This window comes from Lactuca virosa, chromosome 6 (assembly GCF_052849685.1).
Source record: "Lactuca virosa cultivar CGN04683 chromosome 6, Lactuca_virosa_CGN04683_v6, whole genome shotgun sequence".
NCBI lineage: Eukaryota > Viridiplantae > Streptophyta > Magnoliopsida > Asterales > Asteraceae > Lactuca > Lactuca virosa.
This window is the reverse complement of record NC_136431.1, coordinates 7,834,914-7,844,019: the sequence shown is the minus strand read 5'-3', so window position 1 is coordinate 7,844,019 and position 9,106 is coordinate 7,834,914. Positions and strand designations below refer to the sequence as shown.

Below are 9,106 nucleotides of genomic sequence, written 5' to 3'. Positions count from 1 at the left end.
CTCACGGATCACGTCTGTAGCAAAAACCGCGTGCTCATCGGCGATAGAAACCCTCAAAGGCCGGCTCAACGCTTCACGCCGAATACTGATGTGACGACTAAAGGCTATGGACACAAAAGATCGACTCGCACCCGAGTCAAATAACACCAAAGCAGGTACAGAACTCACAAGATAAGTACCTATACACAATCATAATATAAGCACAAAATATCTCAAAAGAACTACAATAAGAATATGTACCGGCCACGACGTCAGGTGTTGCGCGAACCTCCTCCGCTGTCAGCTGAAAGGCTCTCCCACGAACCCTCGGTGTCTCGGCCTTCGCTGACCGACTCTCAGTAGCACGCACAGAAGTAGGTGCAGATCCCTGGGTTGATCCTTGCACGATCTGAGGGCACTCGGCCTTCTTGTGGCCGGTCTGGTTGCAATGAAAGCAAACCGAGAACCCCTTGGGGCACTCCTTCGCCAGGTGCCCCTTTTTGCCACATTTGTAGCAAATCCCCAAACGGCATGAACCCTCGTGACTCTTGCCACACTTTCCACAAGTGCGGCCCTTCTAGCCCCCAGCTCTGGTATCAGCGGGCTTAGCCCGCTTCGTCACCGGTTGCGACTGTACTGGTCTCCAGTCCTTACCCCGGGACTCCTCCTCCTCCATGGTCTGCAGCTCAAGCTCAATCTCCCTCCTTCTGGCATTGGCTTGAAGCTCAGCCAATGTCCTGTACGACGAGTTCGCCACGAACTCTCGTATATCCCTCCTCAATATGCTCAAATATCGGCTCACACGTGCCTGCTCAGTGGACACGTGCTCAGGGCAAAACATCGCCCTCTCATGGAACATCCTCGAAATCTCAGTCATTGACTCTGTCTTCTGCTTGAGAGACAGAAACTCTTGTGCCAAATGTTCCCTCTCTACCGGGGGAACATACTCGTCTCGGAACATCTGAACAAACCTCTCCCACGTCACCGCAGCATGATCTGTAGAGGTAAAACCGGCTGTCACAAACTTCCACCAGTCCTTCGCTCCCAAGCGAAGCTGGTTCAGCGCAAACTGAACTCTCAAGTGATATGGGCATGAACATGTGTAAAAACACCCCTCGATATCAGAGATCCATCTCATCGCAGCAATTGGATCCTGTGTCCCATCAAACTCTGGTGGCTTCGTGTTGCTAAACTCCCGGAACAACAGCGAGTCACCTCCCTGAGGCCTAGCAGCGACGACAGCTGCAGTGGCAGCAGCATCAGCAGCCTTAGTTACAGCAGCGTATCGCTCATCAAAAGTCTCAATCAGGGCGGTCTTAATAGACCCAAACATCTCTGTAATATCCGCTCGGATAGCTGCGGCCACCTCCTCGTGAATCATCCTCCATATCTCCTCGTCACTAGTCCCATTGCCTCCAGGGTTGTGGCGTGTACTCACCATGATGTCTCTGAAACACAACACAAAATAATCAGAGACTCGCTCGAGTATACTAACACTCGATCACTCGCCTCTACTTGTTCCTTAGTATCCTAAGGATTCTTACTTGGACTGCTCACCGATCTGGTGCTTCCAGTAGTACGGGCCCAATACTACCTTCCACACCGCATCTGTATTAACCCCAAGTCCTCCTCCTCGGATCCCAGTTGCAAGTACTCTATACCTCACTAAACACAAGCTACTCTCACAGTAGATCCCTCATAAGGTCGTTCCTGCTAAATACTCATTCTCAACTCATACTCAAGGCAAATTACCGATAGCAGAAATCCCTAGGCTAAGGCATCACAAATCAGGCCACCCTAGTCCTAATATATGAAATACCTAGCCTACTCTCTAGCATGTATAATATCTCATAATATATCATAAATATCTTATAACACAAAAGTAAGGGTGTTTTGGGAAATCACTACTCGGGCTCTGGCTGATTGTTCATACTGCTCCAACTCGTTTGCTCTCAAACTCTTTCTCATTTTTAGAAAAATTTATCTCTTTGGAAAATCTTTCTCAAATCCTCAGTTTGAGTCCAAACACACCCGGAGGTGCATCCGAATCCCTCAAACCAAGGCACTGATACCAACTTGTAACGACGTAAATTTTCAAACAAAATTTTCATTTTCAAAACACAATAAAACTCATTTTCCAATCTCAAAATCACAAGTGTCTAAAATGTCAACAATCCACAATGTAAATCACAATCCCAGAATCATAAAATTGTCTCTCTCCAGTGTGTATAATCATGTCGGTGCCTTCCCGCGATCCTCGGAACTACCTGAAACACATAACACGGTAAGCACCAAGCTTAGTGAGTTCCCCAAAATACCACACACAGGTTGTTAGCCACTCGAGGCTCAAACTCAATAAGACCCTCCAGTCAATGTGTCCCAATAGGGCCCTCCGGTCCCACAACTCAGTTGGACCCACTGGTCCCTCAACTCAGCAACTCAATACAATACACATTATGCATATCTCAAACAAATAGCAGGATATCTAAATACACAGATAAGCACATAAGACATCTCAGTCACACGAAAATACCACTCATGGTAAAATATAGTGAGAAGACTCACCTCGTAATCTAGCAAGTGAAAATCTTGTATCCGGAAATCTCGAACTCTAACCACCGGTCTAGCCTCCGTCTAACACATATAATAATTATCCCTAATAAACAATGGCCCTCAAGAAGCTAGACTAACCCTTCTATAAACTCACAGAAGGGTAAAAGACTATTTTACCCCTCCATAGGCTTAATAGTCCACAATTTGACCAAACCCTAAAAGTCAACAAAAGTCAACGGCAGGGAATACGCTGCGCGTACTCCATCTCTACGTTGGGCGTACTCGGCTGCCAAGCAGGCATCGGGGAAGCGCGACCCTACGCTGCGCGTACTGGAAGTTACGCCCGGCGTACTCTCCAGTTTCTTCTTTCTTACTCATTTGGTCTTAAATAGTTAAGACCTTGGCTCATATCGTAGATCCAGACTCTCTAATAGCTCTTAACCCATAAAGTCAGTGACTTTAAGCCTTTGCATGGCTGAAATGGTCACCAACCCTCAAAATACACACTCTTTTGTCTCGAGGAGCTCATAACTCATGCATGGAGTGATTCCAACGTCCAAGATTGGATTTTGATGACATTACACCACTCATATGTCCAAAAGGGGGAGGACCTAGTCTCTGGAGTTCAAGATCTCATCAAGTCTCCACCTTTTTGGGACAAAACCCTAAAATGCTCTATTAGGATGCTCATAACAAAAGAGAGGTAAAGTTTGAAGCTTTATACCTCTATAAGAAGCTCCCAACGCAGATATGCTTGGATCTAGAAGCTTGGATTCCCACTCCTTCTTCTTCAAGGCTTTCTCTTCTCTTCAAGAACACACAAGAACTCTCAAAGGCTCATAAATACACTCACAAGTTCCAAAACGAGGGTTAGGGCACACTTAGGGTTTGTTGTCTGAGAATGGTGGCCAGAAATGAGGCCATCATATCCTTTAAATAGGGGACTCACCCTAGATTAGGGTTTTCATTTTGGGCCTAGTACGCCCAGCGTACCCACGGGTACGCCCAACGTACTAGGTGGTCTCCGCGTCACTTGCACGCTGACGAGTACGCTAAGCGTACACCTCAGGTCGCCCCGCGTACTCGTTTTTCACCCTTTTCATAATAAGGGCCAAAATAGACAATAGCTCAGAAGATCAGGGTTCACAAGGTATACCTGGACTCGGGATGTTACATACCTCTTCATCGAAGGGGAAGGAGCCGGCACGGTAGCAACGCATCGCACACATATGATTTCCGCATTTTGAGATCCACGGGATTGTACTCTGACATTTTTACTATTTTTATGATATGGTTGAGACATATGACTATGGTCTTATGAATTAATATGATTCAATGATGTTTTTCAGTAAACAATTTTACAAGTTACTTAATTAGAAAACAAAAATTTTGGTCTTAAAAATTGGGATGTTACATAAGGTTTTATAGCCTTTCGAACTCTTAAGATTGCTAAAGATAAGATTAATCAACGTTAAATGTTGATTTTAAGGCAATTATCAGAGTCTGAAAATAATATTTCCATAACAATTTCCTTAACTCCGCAAGGGGCGCAACACCCTTGACCCGTGCCATATAGGAGAGCTTAGATCAAACTCATTTTATACAAATATGTATTTCGTTTCTCGTATCTCCAATCTAGACTAGAACTATATTGGTAACTTGTAAATTCTATTTCACTAGAATGACCATACCACTCACCATGAACTTTGTACACTAAATTTGGGTGTGAAGCTAGTTGTTGCAAAACCTTTGTTGTATGTTAACTTTATACTTAAGCAACATTTTTTTTCATCTTAATAACCTCATAATCTCATAAACGAATAGGCATATTTATAAGATTTTTTCTTTTCGTTGTAACCATGCAACCATTTCAAACATCAAAATGGTAAAATAACAATCTTGATTTACTAAATACTAGTTAAAGCACTTTTTTCAAAATCAAACTTAAACCTCAATAATATCCAATATGAAAGACCATCTAAAAAACAAAAGTTTAATCACACAAAAATTACCAACCAAACATAAAAAAAAATGTATAAATCAAACAAAAAACATATGTATTTTCAATTCATATTTTAATAAAAATCCATACACTTACAAACATCATTATTGTGCATTTTGTATTATTATATAGAAAGAAGAGTGGTGACAAAATATGGATGTGGACTAACGGGTGTGTATGGGTTGTTTACGGTTAATCATAGCACGAGATACGAGGAAAACTCTTCGATGATGACTGGGCATCGACATGACCAACAATGACCTGACAAATAGCTGACTTGGATAATACGTGTAGACCAATAAAGGAAAGCCACCAACTATCAAGACACCAACACTTTATTACACTTCCTTTAACCGTTTTAAAATATTTTTTAAGCATTTAAAGGTATATATATATATATATATATATATATATATATATATATATATATATATATAGGGTTAGGTTCATGTAAGACCACTATATTTTGTGAGACGGGAAGACGCAATCCTAGCCACTTATTTTGTAGATAAAACATTTTTAAAATGCAAAAAAATTGAAAATTTTCGAATTTTTTGTTTTAAAATATTATTTTCGTCACTTTTTTTATTAAAAAAAATAATAGTTACCGTTTGTTTGAAATATCTGTGAAATATTTTAAGACAATATTAGAATATTCTACTGGAATATTAGAATATTTTACATATCTGACAAATCTACTAGAATACCAGAGTATTCTAACATTCTAAAAATCACATTGGAATATTTACAGTGTAATATTCTATTAAAATATTTCATGTATTTTAAAAAAACGGTAATATTTTATTTTTATTTTTTATTTTTTTATTATTTTTTTAGATAAAGAAAATTACGAAAATAATAATTAAAAAAAGATTTTTCGGATTTTTCCTTTTATTTTGCATTTTAAAATTATTTTTAGATTGCGTGTCACGGTATCACAAAATTAACATTGTCTCAAATGAAATTAAACATATATATATATATATATATATATATATATATATATATATATATATATATATATATATATATATATATATAAAGAGAGAGATCGAGCGAGAGAGAGAGAGAGAGAGCTAGATTGAAATGTGGATTGACATCTATTATGTGAATGTGTGGACAACGCTACTATGTGAGAATGACAAAGAAAATATGTTTTTTGGTAATGTGAATACATTCAATCTTACATAACTATTGTCATTATCACGCATTTTCACTAATTAAATTGCCTATAAGGTTATTATAGACTTTTTTTTATTATTTTCATTCTGTCATAATGTTGTCAGAATGTTTATTGAGTCGTATTTTATAAGAATGAAAATGAGTAAAAAACGATGTGTGAGAACAAAAATGAATAAGAATTATAGAAAATGCATGAAAATGACGATAGTTGTGTAAGTTTGGACGTATTCACATTAACAAACAACTTATTCTCTAAGTAATTCTCATAGAATGACATTGTCCAAACGTCCGCACAATAGTTGTCCATCCACATTATTAGACAAAACTACACATATGGTCCCTGTGGTTTGCTCAAAATTGTCACTTTGGTCCAAAAAGGTTTGGACTAGCACCAGAGGACCAAAGTTTTCATTTTGTTGCTTGTTTGATCCAATCTGTTTTGATTTTTTTCAAAATGACGGATTTGCCCTTGTTAATATGATTTTCTTTTTTTCTTATTTGTTTTTCTGATTTTTATATTTAAAAAAATAAAAAATAAAAATGAAATAAAAATAAATCACACTCTCTCTCTTATTTGTTTTTATTTTTCTGATTTTAGATTTTAAAAAATAAAAAATAAAAATAAAATATCTCTCTCTCTCTCTCTCTCTCTCTTCTCTCTCTCTCTCGTACATCTTCTCATCCAACATCATCCATCTTCAACCTTCAACAAACCTCATCACCAAAATCACATTTAATCTCATTCCACCTCACCATAACTTCAACGCCTCCACCAGAAATTTCCAATTGCCAAGAGCCGCTTCGATTCCACAGCCACCTATCAACGTCGATTACCTCGAAACAGAATTTAGCGGCCATGACACTTCATTCACAAATCTCAGAGAAAGTTCACGATAAACAAAATGAAGGGATTTCATGGTCTCCCACTATCTGGAATCTTTGCAATGTTGGAGGAAGTCCAGACAATTCAGGTGAATACTGAATTCACGATATCTATTTTCCGTTCCTCTGTATGAATGAATTGAAATTGCCCTAATGTTCTTAGGCAGAACTGATTAGTAGCAATATAGAAGACAAAATTGAAATCAAACACATTGTAACTTTGAAAAGAAGATGTTATAAGCTTAGAGATTGTGATCACGAATTTCAGATCTTCATCACTCCGACTAACGGGATCGATTATCGGTCACTTAGCTGTGAGCACACTGGAAGCATCATACGCCATCCGGCTCGAGAGAGCGAATTACTTCGTTAAGCCACAAATTTTCTCAAAATCCAGCATTATTCCTCCTGATATCCACAAGAATGATTCGCGTCAATAAGGTTTGAAGCGACTGCTATCGGATTGGGGACTCAAGCCCGAATCAGGACTTGAAAGACGAAACAACAAAAAATAGGGAAGAAGATGAAGAGATTGAAGGTGAAGAGGATGATAACTACAAGAATTTAATTGAGAAACTAAGCTTGATCTCTCGTTCAATGATTTAAGTTCTGAAATTCCCGATGAAATTTGGGGTATGAAGAAGATGGAAGCGATTAATCTCGAAGGGAGCATGCTCGATTGGAATTTAAACTCCAATTTCAGTGATTTGGAAAACCTTAGGGTTCTTCAACGATTTCCAGCGACGGATGATGGTCTTTGAAAGAGAGAGAGAGAGAGAGAGAGATTTTATTTATTTATTTATTTTTAAATCTAAAATCAGAAAAATAAAAACAAATAAGAGAGAGAGAGAGTGATTTATTTTTATTTTATTTTTATTTTTTATTTTTTTAAATATAAAATCAGAAAAACAAATAAGAACAAAAGAAAATCATATTAACAGGGAAAAATCCGCCATTTTGAAAAAAATCAAAACAGATTGGACCAAACAAGCAACAAAATGAAAACTTTGGACCTCTGGTGCTAGTCCAAACATTTTTGGACCAAAGTGGCAATTTTAAGCAAACCACAGGGACCATTTGTGCAGTTTTGTCACATTATTATCATACTAAAATAGTCACAACCAAGGTTGTCAAGATTGGAATTCTACGTTGAATCGTTTTCGGGTTTGCAAAAATCAGCATCATAAATCGAATCGAGATTGTAAGATCCTACAAAAACAATGTTATTATAAGTTTGACACATGGAAAATATATCTTCATCCGTCAGTGGATTGTCTACAAGTTCTAAATTTTTTAAACATTTGTAATAGCATATATATATATATATATATATATATATATATATATATATATATATATATATATATTTTTAATCTAATGTAACATAATAAGCGATGGCCCATAAGTTATAAAACGTTAAAATCTTTGTTTATGACATTATAAATAAAATTATAAGAGTTTTTAGCCGAAGTATCAAAAACAAAAACTGTAGTTGACATGAATACGAATTCGTGAACATAAATATCATCAAAATCTGAATACATATGAAAAAATTATGGTCATCTGAAGTTGGAAGGTAGAGTACATTGCTCAAATGGGAAAATAGGGGAAATATATAACCGGAACAATTCTACGACATGATTTTACGATTCCATAACGATTATACCAAAAAACGAGTTTGATGAGATCGGGATCGATATTTACGTTTAGGATTGTAAAATCGTGCAATTTTATGATTAAAAACACGATTTGACAACCTTGATTATAGCATTAAATTTTATAAAAATTCAAATATATGAATATTTAGTATAAGTTCTATTCTAGACAATTACTTAAAAACTATTAAATTTGACAAATTTTCTATTATAACCTCTTTTTTTAAAGTATATGAAAATGGTTAATCCTAACGAAGAGTCCCTCATGTAGATGTCAAAAGGCACATTTAGTCCTTATTTTTAAAAATTAATTTGAATTGTCCATTGTTTAGTTTAAACTTGCATGTTTCATCCATTGGTAGTTTAAATTTATATAATTCATCCTTTATCATATATAAAGTAACTATATTGCCCTTACTAGTTTATTTTGTATTTAGAAAAAAAAAAAAAAAATCTAACCCCTTATTATCACATTTATTAATATCTTTTAATCAATTAAACATATAACCCTTGCCCACTCCCACCCAGTCACCTAGAAGTACCTTAACTCCCCCTACCCGTTTATCCACTTTCATCTGAGAACCTCACTTCACATTTGATTCAAAATCCGACCACCATAGATATAACTAAAGTCATCGTTATCCACCAGTGTTGTCCCCTTCATTCCACCGATGTTGTCCCCTACAAGTAATCGTCACCATTGCCTCCAATCCACCAGCTTTACCTCCAAGCCATTACCGTCATCTCCGCAAGCTATTGACTTTATTTGTAGGTTTTTGATTAGGTTCTCTCTCTCTCTCTCTCTCTCTCTCTCTCTCTCTCTTCTCTCTCTCTCTCTCTCTCTATCTCTATC

At 37.0% G+C, this 9,106-nt stretch overlaps 1 pseudogene; it reads left to right on the top strand.

The window, feature by feature from the left end:
* The first annotated feature begins 6,572 nt into the window (after positions 1-6,572).
* LOC145121317 (protein NDH-DEPENDENT CYCLIC ELECTRON FLOW 5-like) lies at positions 6,573-7,213 on the top strand (annotated as a pseudogene).
* The last annotated feature ends 1,893 nt before the right edge of the window (positions 7,214-9,106 follow it).